This window comes from Pelobates fuscus, chromosome 4 (assembly GCF_036172605.1).
Source record: "Pelobates fuscus isolate aPelFus1 chromosome 4, aPelFus1.pri, whole genome shotgun sequence".
NCBI classification, from domain to species: Eukaryota; Metazoa; Chordata; class Amphibia; order Anura; family Pelobatidae; genus Pelobates; species Pelobates fuscus.
Window position 1 is genome coordinate 195,945,883 of NC_086320.1, and position 20,484 is coordinate 195,966,366.

The window sequence follows — 20,484 nt, forward strand, 5'->3', positions numbered from 1 at the left end:
TATATATATATATATATATATATATATAAAAATAGAAAATAATCTTGCACTCCATGAAATAAAAAGTTACTTGCCTGGTGCTTGTCAAGCAAAAATGTAGAGAATTGTAAAGATGATAGCACTCTCAGGACTCCAATATAAGATTTAACTTTTAATGATTCACAGGATAAAAGATCGACGTTTCAGTCTGCTATACACAGACTTTCATCAGGACTAATGTTAACAGTACAAATACACACTTATATACACATAAAAGAACAAGCAATTAACTTACCCACCACCGGAATTAACTCCCATTCACTGTCCAGCCGGACCGAAAAACGCGCGGATTCTGCCATGGGTCACGTGTGCGTACGTGACGTCATCACGTGACGTCGGCGTCATTACCACGTCACGTGATCGGCCGGGATTGCAGCCTCATTGGGAGAGTGTTGCTATGCGACCTCCGTGTCCATAGCAACATAAAAACAAATAAAACATAGCTGGAAAGCCTTCAAATATCATATTTCTAACGGGCATCCCCCAGGTAATCTGTACTGAGAATAATATATCTTACAGCATTAAACCGGATGTATACATTACAGCCCAATTGTGCAGACAAAGCATGCATAACCATGTAATTAGACCTACAGCACGAAACAGGCAACAAGATATAGCAGAAAGAAACAAACAAATAGATAATAAAATAGTAAATGTAGTATAGACATCCAGATTAGTCATAGGAAGCACATATCTTGAGTATTATCAAAAAATAGATACTTACATAATTCTCCCAATAACACCCCTAAATATATATATATATACCTATTCCTCAGGGAAAGTGCCCTTTCCGAAGTACAGGATAGCTCCTAGGTGAAAGATAACTAGTCAGAAAATATAGATGAGCGCTTATCCCCATAGGTGGATACACCCCCTAATATTATTAACGCCATATGTGCCAGAACACAACTGAAGACACAGTAACTACTGGAGCAAATATCCATAGGGAATAAACGTGATTCTACCGAATGCATAATAGATGTGTACACTTGTAAACGATACCCTCCTATAAAACAAGGAAGCAAAGTATCTCAGGATGCAGGGAAATGCTATAGTATCCAAAATATCAAGGTATCAGGGAAGAGGTGCATATCCTATAGTACGGAGGAGTTAGGATGTGTGCCTTTCCCCCAGGGTGGGCAACGTCATCCCAACTCCACCTCCTTAGGGTAAGAAGGTGCACAAATATTACCAACGGGGATAATGGAATCAATAGTAGTCACAGGCGCTAAAGAGGAGGGCCCAGGAAGCCCCAAGTCCCCCCCAATTATCTGGCATAAATCACATAGACAAACAAGGCCTAGGGTGTCAGGGTAGAAATTATACAACAAAACTGACCCTCCCCACGCCTTCCAGGTCATCACATGCTGAGTAATAGAGATGGTGCCATAACCCGTAGGGTGGGCATCAATCTCCCACAACAGACAGTGTCAGGATAAACGTATTCAAAAACAGAAAAGAGAAAGAAAGGATATGTCATCGAAAAGTATCTCATAAGAAGGCAGACAGTGAGTACTTTTCATTCAACCCATTAGGGTGGACAGTTTGGAGAGTCCTGATCCAATATAGTTCCCTTTGTAGGAGCATCTTTTTACGGTCACCACCCAAACCGCATGTGTGCCGGCGATGGATTTCTGTCCTAAATAAATGCTCTCTGGACTTAATGCTCATCATCATTGAAGATGTGAAAGAGGACCTTATACAGGTCAGAAGGAAAATATCTGAATTAGAAACGAAACAAGCTGTACTATTATCAGCAGTGGAATCTGCACCGACTTTGTTAAAGCTAAACAAAAATATTAAGAATTACAAAATAGATCTTGTTAGATTTAAAAGAGAAAAACAAGATAAGGTAACTGCAGACTACAAGGAGCATCGAGTGTACAGATGGCTGAGTGGTAAGAATGATCAACCATACTTTATAAAGAAACGGAGACCCATTAGAAAGCCGAGACAGTATACTATCGATAAAACCTCTGGGGAATCTACATCTGAATCAGAATACCAGCGGGATCAGAGGCCTGCACGACAACAGGGTGGAGCTGTTGGTACATCACAACCTTTTTTAGGGACATCATCATCAGAGGACACGGGTATACGAACACGATACCAGAGCAGACACGGAGTGTCAGGCATAGACACATCACAAGACGTGGCCAGCAGGGGCGTACCTTTTGGGGGAAGAGGCAGACCCCCTCGACAGCGGAGATAGTGCCCGTCTTCAATCTCTCATCCAGAATTCTATCAACGGATGAAGTCAGTTTATTAAGTAAGGGACTATCCTTTGTCCCCACCTCTAAGCCAAATCCATTAAACTGGGAGGTGGAACTTTTTAAGTTTGGGCGCTCCCTAAGACTTAAGGATTTTTTTAAGTCCAAGTCCATTGACTGCTCTACTCCTGCTGCTCAATTCAAGAAAAGGAGTACTTTTGATCCTATGCCTAACCAGGCCTCCATCAAAACGTTTCTACGCTCGGTGCAAAAAGAGTCGTCCGACCTTTTGAAAGAAGTAGGTCCTCATCACTCCAATTGTACACAGAAAGATCGAGCCATTATCAAGTCACTGGCTAGTGACACAAACATAATTATCAGACCTGCCGACAAGGGGGGCGGCATCGTCATTCAAAACTATTCTGACTACCGCTCCGAAATCCTGGGACAACTCTCGGATCAATCTACCTATTTGAAGTTACAAAAAGATCCTACAGAACAGGTTATCCGTATGATTGAAACCTGTCTGATGCGAGGCCTTCATTCTAATTACATTTCTATGGAACTATTCACGTACCTGCAATCAACAACACCCAGAACCCCAGTGCTATATACACTGCCCAAAGTGCACAAGAATAAAGAGATACCTCCCGGACGCCCCATTGTGTCTGCAATAGGGGGCGTATTGGAACCATTGGCAAAGTGGTTGGACCACTTATTTAAGGAGACTATAGAACACCTTCCGACGTGTATTAAAGACACCCCGAGCTTCATCAAGCGACTGTCTGACACGCTGTTACCATCTGGACCTATGGTCCTAGTGACGTGTGATGTAAAGAGTTTATACACGGTGATACCGCACCAAGAAGGTATTGATGCAATGAGATCAATCTTAGCTGTGTCCGCACACTACAGTGGTCCTCCAATAGAGTTTACATTGGAAATATTGGACATCGTGCTGTCTCAAAACTATTTCAGATTTGAATCTGAGTGGTATAGGCAGATTGCAGGTACATCCATGGGTGCTGCAATGGCACCCATGTATGCAAATGGCTATATGTTTAATTTTAAGACCATCTATATTTTGGAACCATATAAAGAACGGATCCTAATGTATGTCCGGTATATTGACGACATTTTTATGCTAGTCAGAGGAGATGTAATAGAAGTGGAACAGATGATTGCTCAGATCAATCTATGCACGTCCAATATAGAACTTACAGCGGTGGTGGATGAGTTTACAGTTGATTTCTTGGATGTCAGGGTAACACGTAAGGACTCCAATCTAATCTATACACTATACTCCAAACCCACAGACCGCAACACGCTATTACAGGCTAACAGCTTCCACCCGACAGCATTAAAACATTCATTGCCATATTCACAATTCCTCCGGGTATTGCGCAATAATTCTGATTTCAACAATGCTCAAGATCAACTGAAGGATATGTGGAATAAGTTCCAGGAGCGGGGATATAGCAGCTACGTGCTACAGAAAGCACTCAATAGGTGCCTCACAACTGTAGATCCTTCATCATCCACAGCAAAGCCCAAGAGATTGGTCTTTCCCACTACCTATACCACAGTATCATCAAAATTCAAGGAAATCATCTGTGATAACTGGAGAATATTGAAAAATGATACCACTCTACCGGACATTTTCAAACAACCTCCAATGATTTGCTATAAAAGAAACAAAAACCTGAAGGATTTACTTGTGAAGACCGACCCCACACACTGCTATCTGAAGGATACAATGTCGCAGAACCTGGGATGTTTTCATTGCCTGGGTTGTGTAACCTGCGGACACATGATCCCCGGGAAAACATTTACCCATCCACACACAGGTAGTAGCTATCGAATACAGCACCGTCTGACTTGCACCAGTGATTTTGTGGTCTATAGACTTATGTGCCCGTGTGGGTTGACCTACATCGGAAAGACCGATCTACCCTTGAGAGAAAGGATACGGAATCACAGATCAAGCATCAGGACGGCGTATAGGGATAAGAAGTCTGATCTACCGGTTGCCAAACATTTCCTCGAATTAGGCCATACTCTTCCATCTATGAAACTGATGGCCATTGACCATGTTCCTATGCCTAGAAGGGGTGGTGACCGTAAAAAGATGCTCCTACAAAGGGAACTATATTGGATCAGGACTCTCCAAACTGTCCACCCTAATGGGTTGAATGAAAAGTACTCACTGTCTGCCTTCTTACGAGATACTTTTCGATGACATATCCTTTCTTTCTCTTTTCTGTTTTTGAATACGTTTATCCTGACACTGTCTGTTGTGGGAGATTGATGCCCACCCTACGGGTTATGGCACCATCTCTATTACTCAGCATGTGATGACCTGGAAGGCGTGGGGAGGGTCAGTTTTGTTGTATAATTTCTACCCTGACACCCTAGGCCTTGTTTGTCTATGTGATTTATGCCAGATAATTGGGGGGGACTTGGGGCTTCCTGGGCCCTCCTCTTTAGCGCCTGTGACTACTATTGATTCCATTATCCCCGTTGGTAATATTTGTGCACCTTCTTACCCTAAGGAGGTGGAGTTGGGATGACGTTGCCCACCCTGGGGGAAAGGCACACATCCTAACTCCTCCGTACTATAGGATATGCACCTCTTCCCTGATACCTTGATATTTTGGATACTATAGCATTTCCCTGCATCCTGAGATACTTTGCTTCCTTGTTTTATAGGAGGGTATCGTTTACAAGTGTACACATCTATTATGCATTCGGTAGAATCACGTTTATTCCCTATGGATATTTGCTCCAGTAGTTACTGTGTCTTCAGTTGTGTTCTGGCACATATGGCGTTAATAATATTAGGGGGTGTATCCACCTAGGGGGATAGGCGCTCATCTATATTTTCTGACTAGTTATCTTTCACCTAGGAGCTATCCTGTACTTCGGAAAGGGCACTTTCCCTGAGGAATAGGTATATATATATATATTTAGGGGTGTTATTGGGAGAATTGTGTAAGTATCTATTTTTTGATAATACTCAAGATATGTGCTTCCTATGACTAATCTGGATGTCTATACTACATTTACTATTTTATTATCTATTTGTTTGTTTCTTTCTGCTATATCTTGTTGCCTGTTTCGTGCTGTAGGTCTAATTACATGGTTATGCATGCTTTGTCTGCACAATTGGGCTGTAATGTATACATCCGGTTTAATGCTGTAAGATATATTATTCTCAGTACAGATTACCTGGGGGATGCCCGTTAGAAATATGATATTTGAAGGCTTTCCAGCTATGTTTTATTTGTTTTTATGTTGCTATGGACACGGAGGTCGCATAGCAACACTCTCCCAATGAGGCTGCAATCCCGGCCGATCACGTGACGTGGTAATGACGCCGACGTCACGTGATGACGTCACGTACGCACACGTGACCCATGGCAGAATCCGCGCGTTTTTCGGTCCGGCTGGACAGTGAATGGGAGTTAATTCCGGTGGTGGGTAAGTTAATTGCTTGTTCTTTTATGTGTATATAAGTGTGTATTTGTACTGTTAACATTAGTCCTGATGAAAGTCTGTGTATAGCAGACTGAAACGTCGATCTTTTATCCTGTGAATCATTAAAAGTTAAATCTTATATTGGAGTCCTGAGAGTGCTATCATCTTTACAATTCTCTCTCTCTCTCTCTCTCTCTCTCTCTATATATATATATATATATATATATATATATATTGCTGTAGCTGCCCCTTTGTGGTGTGACTATGCCTAGTACCACCACAAACCTAGTACCATCACAAACGCAGTACCACCACAAACACAGATGAGAGAACCTGCTTTTCCGACGCTGAAGGACAGTTACCAATGTCTGAATGGTGAGTGGAGGTTACTCACTGACTTTTTTAATTGAATTTTTGGATAAATCTTGGACTCAAAATTACCATTGCCCCACAGTTTTCATTAATCAAAGATAGCAAAACCAAAAAGATTACAATCAATCATTATAAAATGATGTTCTCCCATTTACTATTTTGTATTAATCCAGATATATAATAATCAAATTCAGGCAACTCAGAATTGGCATTTCAATGCCTATCTAATAAGTCAGGCAATAATGTGGCAATTTTAGCATGTCAGCACAGTCAAAGGCACACATTTCCCTGTTTTTTTTGCTGAATGAATCACTTTTCCAAATAATTTTGCTTCCAAATTTTCAGCCAAGCAAAACAGCGGCATTAACTAAATTCTGTCATACCCAAAATATTGATTTTTACAATCAAAGTGTTTTTAAGTTGAATAATCTATGATTTGATTTAAAAAATCCTTGTTTAAAACAGTGGCCATTGTTACCGGTACTTGCAAAAATGAAGGATGAAGTCTGAAACAGGATGCTTCATTTGCGTGTCAAGCTGGGAATTCTGGGAAAGTTGTGGAAATATGATTTCTCCATGTTTGCCCAAGAGAGACATTTCTAAAATCCAGCTTGTGTTATACAGGTCATGCACAAAAATATTTTTGTTTATATGCCTATGACGGGAAATATGTGCATGTTAAGATATAGGCAACAACAGAGGGAGACAGAGAGAGAAAGAGAAATGGAGAGAGAGGGAGAGAGAGGGAGAAATACTTTCTTTCTTGACATAGTTACATAGGCTGAAAGAGACATGTGTCTATCAAATGCAGCCATTCTCACATCTGCTTTAGCTGTTGATTCAAAAGAAGGCAAGAAACCCAGTTTGAAGCATTTCCAATGTTGCAAAAAAATCTTTTTTTTTTTTCATAAATTGTTCTTTATTAAATTTTCACATACAAAGTTGGATATCAAATTCACCAACCACACAACACAAATACATAATTCATCAGTAAGGACCATAAACGTTGTTTTTTTTATCTGTAATTTATCAAGATATAATCTTATATTATGTCTTACATATGAAGCAATATTCTTACAAAAGACAGAGACAAAACCTGCGCAATGCATGGGTTCCCATCACCCTATGTTAAAAAAAACCTTAAAAGATAAAGAATTAAACATTAATCCTATCAGGGTAAGAACTAAGCCAAGGATCCCATATTTTTTTTTATATGAACCAAAATATGAACCAAATGAAGCCGCAAAATAACCTTTTTCCATTAGACACTGAAAATGTATTTGATTCACTACCGCTATCGTAGGAATTTCTTGTTTTCTTCTTCCACATTCTTGAAATAACCAGTTTCATAACCATGAAAACGGAATAATCAAAAATTTGCCCTTTTTATTAATGTTATCTACGTCTAGGTGTAAAATGTTTTTTTTGGGCGATTCCTTAATTTTCTGCTTTAAAATGTCTGAGATTATTTAACCCCTTAAGGACATGTGTGGCATGTCATGATTCCCTTTTATTCCAGACGTTTGGTCCTAAAGGGGTTAAAAGAGCTTAGACCAGGCATTATTAACTAGTCTACAAGATATAAACAAATATTCCTTTACTTATTCCATATCTGCAGCATAGAGCGGAATGATTAGAATCTATTTTATGCATTCTCGTGGGGACAAGATGCCATCTACGCATTATTTTTAATGTAATTCTTGGATTTTTAAACAGTGTGTAACATTCCCAACCTGTATCCAACTTTCCCCCCGTGCAATAGTATCTATCTCTATTCCTAGATCTTTACACCAAGAAGTTTGCAATATCGCTTTCTTTTCTTTTTCCACTGTTTTAAAAAAAACATTGAGCTTTTTTGAAGATGTTTTTATTTGAATGTGTAGCAAAGTGTTTTCAAAACCTTTGGATTTAATGTAGTTATAAGATGTGCTTTTATGCATTTTTTTATATGAATCAAATTAAAGTAATCCACCTAGATATACCAAATTCCTTGAATAAAGAAGCTATTACCCTACAATTTAAAAAAATATACACTTGAATATTATTTTTTTGCAAGTATGTATCCAGTTGCTTCTCTTTCTTTTTCTCTTTCTCTCTTTCTTTCTCTCTTTCTTTCTTTCTATTTTGTAACACAACATTATATAGAATAAAGAATAGAATACGATCCTACAGGAAGAGATAACTTGAAATCATGATATAAAAATAAAATCAAACTCCAGATATTAGAAAAAAATAAATAAAAAGAGATCATTAGCATTCAAACACCTCACTTAACGAGAGGCTTATAGCAGAAACAGTTCCTGCTCTAACTGATGTTCCTTGAGAAAGATGACAGTCATTGCAAAAACATTGAGTGCATTTTAGTGCATTAAATTCATCTCTATTTTCATCTATGTAATACTTTGGTTGCAGTTTGTTAATGTGAATATTTTTTTGTTATTTTTTGTCTTTTTTTTTTAATTCCTTATTTTTGTGTGCATAGTATTAACATTGTTGCGAACTAAGCCACAACAGCTTTTGTTCACAGATATAATAAACATTTGAAACAAACGTGGCTTTTTGTAGTCTCACACTTTTTATAATACATTTAACTCTATAGAAAAGGAAGAAAAAATCTTTGTTGTAGTGGCTCGTGTGCCCTGTGAGGGAGTGAGGAGAATGTTGCCCTGCGGTCTATGTGTTTGCCCTTGAGGGCTGCACCCCTTGCATTTATTCTGTGTGGTTGCTTTCAGCATGGTCTGCCCCATATCGGCAAGGGGGGGGGGGTGTCAGGGTATTAATGTGGCTTTGTTGTGCCTCTATATGGTATGCGTCCACCTCGTCGTGTTGTCATGTGTAGTATATCTACCGCTTTTGTGTTTGTGCGCCTTTTGGTGTGGGCAACCTTGTCCCATAGAGTGTCTGTCCTCACGAGTGTGAAGCAACTGGGTAGTACTAATTAAAACTATAAGAGGCAGTGCATACATTTACTAATAGGAAAAAAAGAAAAGAAAAGTAATAATAAAGAATTCTGTTTATTGAACGTGCGTGCCTAAAGAGGGTTAGTGAGTCCGATTAGTGTGAGTCTCTGACTTTGTGGACCGTTTCGTCTGCGTGGTTGGTGGAATGGGATGGCGAGGAGAGTTCCTCTTGTAGTGGCTGGTCTCTGCCTCCTCAGGTGGGCGATCCGTCCGGAGAGGTTCCAGAGGAGTTCCGTGGGATGAATTCTCGGATGCTGGTCGGGTTCAGCTGGGACAGGCCCTGTCTGAATGTCGGTGCCGCTGGCAGGATGCCTGTTGCTTGCAGGTGAGTTTCGAGCTCCTGTTGATTTAGTGCCTTGTATAAGATCTCGTTATGGGTGAACAGTATGGCTCGAGGAGTGCCCCATCTGTACGGAATTTCTCTGGACCGAAGGTGGTGCAAAAGGGGTTGCAGTGTTTTCCGCCAGGTTATCATGTTCCTGGTCAGATCCGGGAACACTGTGAGCGATGCCCCCTCGAACAGTAGGGGGGATTTTCCCCGCATTGAGGTCAGAAGAGAGGTCTTGTCGGCCAGTGTTTGAAACCTCAGTATGAGGTCAGCAGTCGCCGCTGTCGGTGCACCGGGCGATTTCGGCAGCCGGAACATGCCATCTATTTTCATGGTTTTTACTCGTTTCGGTGGGAGTAGGACTTCAAGGAGGCGCCTGATGTAGTGGGGTAAGTCTGTAAGAGCTACCGACTCTGGTAGCCCACTTATTTTTAGATTATAGCGTCTCCTTTGGTCTTCCATGGCATCTAGTCGGTCGTTGGTCGTAGTTTGCCAATTGACCAGTTCTGTAATTTTCTGCTCTACTTGGGTGCTTGAGCGGGCCTCTAGCTGTGTAATTTTTGTCGTGGCCCTGTCTATGGTCTTCCTATAGTAAGCCATGTCTGCCGCCAAATCTTTGCGGAGTTCCGCCAGCATTACCTTGAGCTGGTCAACCGTAAACGGGTCCCCGGTTGGTAGGGGCGCGTTTCTGCCGTCCGATGGGTGCCTGTATGATGCTCCCTCCAGGACGTCTGTGGTGAAATCCTCCGAGGAATATGAGGACATATCGTCGGGAAGCGCCATTTTGGACCATGCGGCCTGTAGTGTGGTCCGGAGCATTTCTCCGATGTCCCTCCCGTGTGGGCTTTTTTCGGCTTTTGCCTTTTTAGATTTTCTGCCCATGGTCTTTCTGCTCACACCTGGGTTGATTGTGGATTATTTTGGGCCCGGTTTCCACCATATATCGCTATGTTTTTGATAGTCAGAGACGGAGCTCTGAAAAATGCGTCCTCTCTGCTGCTCTGTTAGCTCCTCCCCTCCCTCCCCCCCTATTTTTTGTCTTTTAACTGTCATGCTGAATATCTTTGGAAAAATCCAATAAAATATGCATGTATAACGCAAAATATTCGTATTATATAACTAAGTTGATAAAACTAAATTAATTTAGATTGAATGACAGAATAATGAGAATGCACAGCAAATATATATCCCCAAGTGTCAGAATATGTTTATAGTAATGCAAAGTTCAGAAGACACAATAAATATCAGGATTGGTCAGGAATATTTAAATAGATAGTGACTAAACTGTTAACAGGTTAGAAGTAACCCACAGATAGTTTGAAATTGGATCTCAGACAAAAACAGATAGTGAGGTGATTAGTATATAATACCTAAAAAGCAAATAGCATTCCTATTAAAGAGTAATCTAAACTGTAGTAAGTAAATGCAATAACTTAACAATATAGAAATGTATATAGTAGCTTCAAGCACTTGTTCGCCCCATCACAGCGTAATTTCTGAGGCAGTAAATAGTGTACCCATTTTTTTTTTACAATGTTAAACTGTTCACTGGATATGGTAGTAACCTTAAACACTTGTAAACCCAAAAATATATATAGTTGGAGGCATGGGGGGTTTCAAGGGTCGACTGAAGGACAGTCCACTGAGCAAGTGTGTGAATTAAAACCTGTATTACAATGTTTTACCTATAGAAGGCAACTATCACCTGAACAGTATAGTAACAGGTACCAGTAGCCTGTGACTAGGTTGTAAATACAAATGGTACATTCAACACAAATCCTGAGTGCTGTTTCTTCAAGGGCACCCATCGGCTAAACAGTGCATTCAATTGATATCCTAAACACTGTGTCTTCAAGGGCACGTATCAACTAGGTAGCACATTCAACTAAAGATCCTGAAATCTATGTCCCTAAAGGAAATAAAGTAAAAGTTAGGATTTGTGGGATAAGTCAGATTTATCTGAGAAATAACTAATAAAAAAAAAAAATGTGTAAAAAGTAAACATGGTTGCAGGCCTACAAATACAGAAAAACTATGGACGTAATAGAGCCCCTGATGTGTGTGTTTTCAACAGTTTATATATTTTGCATTCTGAGTAGAATGTGATTATTGCCCAGCCACACAGACCTATTCAAATATTGCAAAATATATTAAGAGAAATGTATCTTCAAAATTTATGTCTGATCAATTTTGTTTAAACACAGCATTCTAGGGTGTCCTTTCAAATTATTTTTAGCATAAATGGCAATTTTCGTAAACCTCTGTTTCTGAATAATGTGTGCTTAGAATCAGACTTGCAATTCATATCTCTGCAGGATCCATCTTCTCCAATATAACTTTGGACAGATGTTATATAACTGATTTAAATGGCTCTATTGAAAAAAAAAAATCCTATAATTTATGTATCTCCAGATATCAGAAAATTACCCATATACTCCACATGATTTGATCATACTGCATTTAAAGGGGAAATTTATCATAATCCCATAATGGACAAATATATGTTAAACATCTTCTAATAAAAGGAATTTTCTAGCCTCTGTTCCCTTAGGCTGCATTCTGAAATGCTGTAAGATTTGCCAGATACATTTTGAAAATGCAAAAAGAGACAGTAAAAGCCAAATTAAGTATTCAATTAAAAGTCAAACTTCTCTTTTATGATCATCTGGTTCATTCAGCCAACCGGAATGCCGTTTAAATCAAAATCATGGTAAGTGACTAAAAAAGCCCACAGGTAAGGAGAAACTAATGTAGACCACTAGTATTACTTAGTTAAAATCAATCAAATTAGAAATATTTTTGAAACTTTTATAAATATATATATTTTTTTATATACACTAAACATGAATTGAAGTCCTACTTGCTTCTATCACTAAATGGATCTCAAAGGCTTCTCGCAAAAGAAAAAATAAATATATATAAATATTCTTTGCCATATGGAGGAAACATGAAAATCTGTCCAGTAAAACCAAAAATGTTATGCAATGTTTTGCTACTAAGATTAATGGACAACAGTATCAAAAAGTTGGATTTTTAACAGATATAAAAAATATTATATAATTCAAATCAGTAAGCCCCATATAAAATCACAATTTGTCTCTATAACATTCAACTTGTCTGCTACCTTGTTTTCAATATATATCCATTAAACTCACACAAACATTGTACTTAGTTAATGGAAGAAGCACTGCTGTATTTCTCTGTATTTTCATTACTATTTGTTTTATTTATTTTACTATTTTGTAGTGCTGGTGGCAGCTCAGAAATGTGCAATTGGTTTGAAGTTGGATTCATTCTTAAATTTGACACTGTCAAATTTAATGTATAAATATGTATTCATATGTTTTATTCGTAGTTAGATTTGGAGATTTGTTCTGGACTGCAATTCGTCTGATTTGATTAGACGCATTCCCAAGCTCCCAGCAATAATGTATATGAATCACAAAAGAAATGAGACACGCAATGGCCAAATGTGTATATCGATGTTTTTGAATTCTGTAGTGGTAACAAAAAATGAGGATTGGAAAAAAAGACAATTAATGGCTAGGCAACAGCCACTCAATATTGATTTTATTGAAGTGACCAATAGAGTGAAAAGAGGAGCAGTAAAAAAAAAAATCTTTGTTTATATAGTCCTTATTTATTAAATATATAAAATACAAATACAGATTTGTATTACTGCTCCTCACTGTGCACAAGTATAGTCATAATCCCTGCAATGATTAACTCTAGAAAACAGTTTCTTTCTTTATTTCCATGTTCCACTATGTATTACCATTTTGCAATACTCCAAGACAAACTTTCAAATGCGCTACCTTATTTTGTGTATTGAAGACCACTATTTACGATGTGTGGCTTGGACCTAGTTCACACAGACTGCACTTCAATGCTTTGAATGTGAGCATTAATTTTGGAAGAACCCTATCTGTCTTGTATTTTACATTCATATGGACATCAGGCACCATCACAAGCTCTGCCTTGTCGACAGAAGAATATTAAAAAGGAGAGAATAGGGCTTAGGAGTCTGGAGGAACATACCTATTTGGAAATCTGTTTCTGCCTGTTTCATTGGTGTAACCTCGCACCTGTTATTCACAGATATCCGATATTGAACCATTATTACAATAGGCTGCAACAGCATAAAGAATTCTTAAAGTAAGTAAGAGGTAATATTGTGCAGTCAGTTGCAAATTGAAATCAACTCAACCAACCCTTAGTAACTAGTTTCTAACCTTCTAATCATCATATGAAACCAAGCATTGTCAGAGGTCGGCAGAATTTATAAAGAAAATATATATTGAATATTAAAAAAATAATATATATATATATATATATATATATATATATCAATGTTTTTTTTAAACTATATATTATATATATATAAATATATATATATATATATATATATATATATATATTTATATATATATATATATATATATATATATATATACCGTATATACTCGAGTATAAGCCGAGTTTTTCAGCCCATTTTTTGGGCTGAAAAACCCCAACTCGGCTTATACTCGAGTCAGAGTCTGTATTATGGCAATTTGCATTGCCATAATACAGACTGGGGGGAGAGGGGGGCTGGCAGAGCTGTAACTTACCTGTTCTGCAGCTCCTGTCAGCTCTCTCCTCCTCCGCGCCGTCCGGTCAGCACCTCGGTCAGCTCCCAGTGTAAGTCTCGCGAGAGCCGCGGCTCTCGCGAGACTTACAGTGTGAGCTGATAGAAGAGCAGAACGGACGGCGCAGAGGAGGAGAGAGCTGACAGGAGCTGCAGAACAGGTAAGTTACAGCTCTGCCAGCCCCCCTCTCCCCCCCACTGAACTACCACTGGACCACCAGGGAAGGAGAGCCCCCCTCCCTGCCATATATCAAGCAGGGAGGGGGGACGAAAAAAAAATATATAAATAAAATACGAAATAATAATAAAAAATTAATAATAATAAATTTTTTTTAATAATAACAAAAAAAAGGGGTATAAGGACCACTATGGGAGGGGGGGGGTATAAGGACCACTATGGGAGGGAGGGGGTATAAGGACCGCTATGGGAGGGAGGGGGGGATAAGGACCACTATGGGAGGGAGGGGGGTATAAGGACCACTATGGGAGGGAGGGGGGGGATAAGGACCACTATGGGAGGGAGGGGGGGTTAAGGACCACTATGGGAGGGAGGGGGGTATAAGGACCACTATGGGAGGGAGGGGGGGTATAAGGACCACTATGGGAGGGAGGGGGTGGGATAAGGACCACTATGGGAGGGAGGGGGTGGGATAAGGACCACTATGGGAGGGAGGGGGGGATAAGGACCACTATTGGAGGGAGGGGGTATAAGGACCACTATGGGAGGGAGGTGGGGTATAAGGACCACTATGAGAGGGAGGGGGTGGGATAAGGACCACTATGGGAGGGAGGGGGGGTATAAGGACCACTATGGGAGGGAGGGGGGGTATATGGACCACTATGGGAGGAATGGGGGGGATAAGGAACACTATGGGAGGGAGAAGGGGGATAAGGACCACTATGAGAGGGAGGGGTGGGATAAGGACCACTATGGGAGGGGAGGGGGAAGTAAGGACCACTAGGGGAGGGGAGGGTAAGGACCACTAGGGGAAGGGTGAGTCAGGACCACTGGGGGGGGGGTGAAGGAACACGGGGGTGGGGAGGTAAGGACCACTGAGGGAGGAGGAGGGGAAGTCAGGACATATGGGGGGGAGGGGGCGGCAACATTTTTTTTGCCTACGGCGGCAAATATCCTTGCACCGGCCCTGCACACACTGCATTCACACACTGCATTCATACACACACACACTGCATTCATGCACACACACACTGCATTCATGCACACACACACACTGCACTCATACACACACTGCACTCATACACACACTGCACTCATACACACACGCTGCACTCATACACACACGCTGCACTCATACACACACACATACGCACACACTGCATTCATTATACACACACTGTAAATAAATATTCAATTAATATATTTTTTTTAGGATCTAATTTTATTTAGAAATTTACCAGTAGCTGCTGCATTTCCCACCCTAGTCTTATACTCGAGTCAATACATTTTCCCAGTTTTTTGGGATAAAATTAGGGGCCTCGGCTTATATTCGGGTCGGCTTATACTCGAGTATATACGGTATATATATATATATATATTTATAAGTTTATTCATGATACACAATATATTGTTTATTGATTATGGTCTTGCTAGTGCATATGCTGTAAACACATTTTCGCAGTGGAGTAGGAGAGAGAGTGAAGTTCTAAATTAAGGGCATTTGTAACAAGTACACAAGGCAAATGTGGATTAATTTAATTAACCTTAATGCTGCAATAACCATTTAAATGTCCATTTTAGGTCAGAGTGAAATTCACAAAGCATAATATATTTTTCTCTTTTCTCATGCAGACTTGATTATAAAAAATATAAGGAAACTAATTATTTCTGTACTTACATGGACCTATATATGGGGATTTAAGAAATATAGCAAAACACTTTTATTTTACTATGCGAGTTGATATATTTAATTATCATAACATATGTATATATTCTCAACATATCACATAATTATAAATGTTTGCGTACAATGTTATGATATAATTATATTATTAGGTTGTTATAATTAGATCATAATAAATGTTTTAGTACATTATGTATTTAAAGTGTTGAAAACACAATTATAGCACCTTACAGGAACTGCGGTAATGACCACAACCTCCTGTTATCTTCCACTTCATTTAAAAACATGAAAGCTGTGTATTAGGCTAACTTTAATGACCAGTTTATCAAGGATATAACTTTTAACTCATTTGATAGCATTCTAGTTGCAATCTATTTCATTTTTCTATCACTTTGTTGAGACTTTATTATATTTCACTCAAACAGTTTAATTATTCCAAGTTATTCTCTCTTGTGTGTTTTTCTAAATTCCCTTTGATGAATAATACAAAGAATTCCAGCAGCTAGTGTCCTGCTGGTAAAAGTGATGCCTCAAGTATCTTATTTGGTGATTGTTTTCTAGATATTTATCCTGACTTGACGATCCTAAAATTTGTGATGCTGTTTACATTTTTCTTCCATTTTAATTAACTGTTTTTAATATGCACTAGAGTATATGGGTGTTGTTTAACCCCTTAAGGACACATGACATGATTCCCTTTTATTCCAGAAGTTTGGTCCTTAAGGGGTTAAAGTACATGGGAAAAGGAATGTAGAAGCTGTATAACTTTCCATCATTCTCTTAACTAAATGTGTGTGATGTGTGTACTTGCATGTGTTTGTTTGTGAGTGTCTGTACTCATGTGTAAGGTTTGCTCCAGTATGTGTATATACTCTTCTGGTTGTGTGCACTAATATATGTTTACATATTATGTAATGTAACATGCTATCAACTTTCTGTTCACCTTTAACCAATATGCTGTTTTTAGTTATCAACACATTTCCTTTCTACTTGTGACTTGCAGCATCTTTGCTCTTATACATGAAATTGTTGTCAGAGTTAGCTAAATAGCTAAATACTGTATAAAACAATTATTACCATTTGGAGCCTTGCAATTTTAGGATATAATGTATGTATGAGTAGCTGAATGTATTTCTGTATTTTACAACACTGACAGTTGCGAGCTTGGAATATATACAGAACAGTGATCATTTCTGCATTTTGACTTCTTTTAATAGCATCTACTTCCCTGAGGGGATCAAGATAAGAAGGGATTGGAGAAGCAGTTGAGACTGCAGAGCTCTCATCTCCTATGAGAAAATGGTTAAAGACCGAACAGAGCTATTACAATGTGCTGTATATCATAGCTTTAATTAAAGTTTTTGAGCAAGATAGCAGATCACAAGAATGTAAAGAAAGTAAATAGTTCAATACTTATTCATTATCATGTAAGCAATCCTTTATTTATGCAAATACACAGGCACTATTTTTTTTTTGATGAACATTGTAGTCTCTCTCAATTCCACAGTGTTGGACCAAATGTTTTTGCTCAAGTAATGATTGTGTACATGCTAATGTATGAGTGCTGGGCGATTGTATTTTCTTTGCATACATTTGAATTATGGGTCCATTCCACTGGAACGCTACTTGCTTTGTGAAGATAGTCTGAATATACACTTCAATGTACTATGATCACATTAAAGCCACCAGAACCACCAGTTAAAAACAATTGCAGGTGAAACAGCAGTGTATAAGTATTGAGGTAACTCACACAAGGGACTAACAGAGCAGTGTCTGGCATATCAGAAACCATGCAGATTATTATAGAACAAAAAAATTTAACTTGGGAAATGTCAAGTCAACTACTATGGAGATTTGGCCAAATGCCAAATAAGAAGTGAATGCCAGCCTGAAAGCTGTCTTAAAGGCCAAATATCCAGAGTAGAAAGCCACATGCATTTTTAAAGTAAATTATAACAGTGAAAGCATTGACACTGTGCAATCCAAAAATAGGAATAGGTAAGCATTAATATATATATATATATATATATATATATATATATATATATATATATATATATATATATATATATATATATATATATATATACCGTATATACTCGAGTATAAGCCGACCCGAATATAAGCCGAGGCCCCTAATTTTACCCCAAAAAACTGGGAAAACTTATTGACTCGAGTATAAGACTAGGGCGGGAAATGCAGCAGCTACTGGTAAATTTCTAAATAAAATTAGATCCTAAAAAAATTATATTAATTGAATATTTATTTACAGTGTGTGTATATAATGAATGCAGTGTGTGCGTATGAGTGCAGTGTGTGCGTATGAGTGCAGTGTATGAGTGCAGTGCGTGTATGAATGCAGTGTGTGTGTATGAGTGCAGTGTGTGTGTGTGAGTGCAGTGTGTGTGTGTGAGTGCAGTGTGTGTGTATGAGTGCAGTGTGTGTGTGAGTGCAGTGTGTGTGTGAGTGCAGTGTGTGTGTGAGTGCAGTGTGTGTGTATGAGTGCAGTGTGTGTGTGAGTGCAGTGTGTGTATATGAATGAAGTGTGAGTGTGTGTGATGCAGTATGTGTTGGTGGGGGTGGGCATTTTGATATATTATTAATTATTTTATTAATTATTTTTTTATTTTTTAATATTATTATATATTTTTTTATTATTTATTATTTAATTGAATTATTATTAAAAAAAAATGTATTATATAGTTTTTTCGTCCCCCCTCCCTGCTTGATACTTAGCAGGGAGGGGGGCTCCTTCCCTGGTGGTCCAGTGTCATTGGCAGTTCAGTGGGGGGGAGAGGGGGGCTGGCAGAGCTGTACTTACCTGTCCTGCAGCTCCTGTCAGCTCTCTCCTCCTCCGCGCGGTCTGTGCAGCTCCCTCTGTCAGCTCCCAGTGTAAGTCTCGCGAGAGCCGCGGCTCTCGCGAGACTTACACTGGGAGCTGACCGAGGTGCTGAACGGACGGCGCGGAGGAGGAGAGAGCTGACAGGAGCTGCAGGACAGGTAAGTACAGCTCTGCCAGCCCCCCTCTCCCCCGGTCTGTATTATGGCAATGCAAATTGCACTTCAAGACTTCGGAACTTCGGCAACTTCGGAACTTCGGCACTTCAGCACTTTGGAACTTCGGCACTTCGGCACTTCAGCACTTTGTAAATGTGGCAACTTCGGAACTTTGGCACTTCAGCACTTCAGAAATTCGGCAACTTCGGCACTTCGGCACTTCGGCACTTCGGCGTTTCGGAACTTCGGGACTTCGGCACCTCAGGACTTCTCTTGCAGCCGCTTGGTAGATAACTGCCTAATTCCCACGGTATTAGGGAGTTATCTACCAAAAGGCTGAAAGACCTACATTGGTCTTTCAGACAAATTTACTAATATTAAGTAAAAATTACTTAGTATTAGTACATTTTGCCCCTACTCGCTATACTGCGAGTAGGGGCATGTCTAGTAAACAGTGAGCAGCCTGTGGCTGCTCACTGTTTAAAAAAAAAAAAAGCACCCCCCTGGCCCCCACCCCTGAGCGGCGTGTGGGGGCCCTGAATTATAATAAGGGGGGGACCTAATGTCCTCCTGTCAGAGCACTCTGATTGGATGGCTTAAACCCACCAATCAGAGTGCTCTGAGCTTAATTGCAGGGCGGGGTAAGGCTTTATAAGCCTTCCCCGCCCTGCAGAGCTCAGTCTGCGCAGAGCCCTCGCCGGGTGAAGAAGGGTTATTTTTTTTGCGCTCGTTTTTTTTTTTTATATAATTGCGTCGGTTATTATGGTTTTTTATTTGGCCTTTTTTGGGGCTGAAAAAAGAAGATTTTAGAAGAAAGAAAACATCGAATGGTAAGTTTTTTTTTTTTTACAGGTACTTAGCTGAAGGCCCCCCCTCATTAGTTTTCAGGGTGAGGGGGGTAGGTAGGGGGATAATTTTTTTATTGGGGGGAGGGGGTGACTAGGGGTTTGGGGATCCCTAGTCACCTGGGGGGGATTTTTTTAGGGCCCCCACCTGCCGCTCAGGGGTGGGGTCCAGGGAGGAGGACTTTAGGCCCCCCCCTTATTAGTATTTAGGGCCCCCACCCGCCACTCAGGGGTGGGGGCCAGGGGGAAGGACACTAGGTCCCCCCCTCTTATTTCAATTTAGGGCCCCCACCTGCTGCTCAGGGGTGGGGGCAAGGGGGAGGAGCTTAGGTCCCCCCCTTATTTTACTGAAGGGCCCCTACCCACCGCTCAGGGGTGGGGGCAGGGGGAGGACATTAGGTCCCCCCCTTATTAGTATTTAGGGCCCCCACCCACCGCTCAGGGGTGGGGGCCAGGGGGGAGGACATTAGGTCCCCCCCTTATGTTACTGCAGGGCCCCCACCCACCGCTCAGGGGTGGAGGCCAGGGGGGAGGACATTAGGTCCCCCCTTATTATAATTTAGGGCCCCAACCCACCACTCAGAGGTGGGGGCCAGGGGAGGACATTAGGTCCCCCCCTTATTCTGATTTAGGGCCTCCACCCACCGCTCAGGGGTGGGGGCCCGGGGGGGAGGACAATAGGTCCCCCCTATTATTTTACATTAGGGCCCCCACCCACCGCTCAGTGGTGGGGACCAGGGGCTCGGGAGAGGGGAACTTATTATTTA

General features: G+C 40.2%; 1 protein-coding gene across 1 annotated transcript in view; it reads left to right on the forward strand.

The window, feature by feature from the left end:
- Positions 1-20,484, forward strand: part of CDH18 (cadherin 18) — a 696,504-nt gene that overhangs the window by 69,219 nt on the left and 606,801 nt on the right. The window lies entirely within an intron of this gene.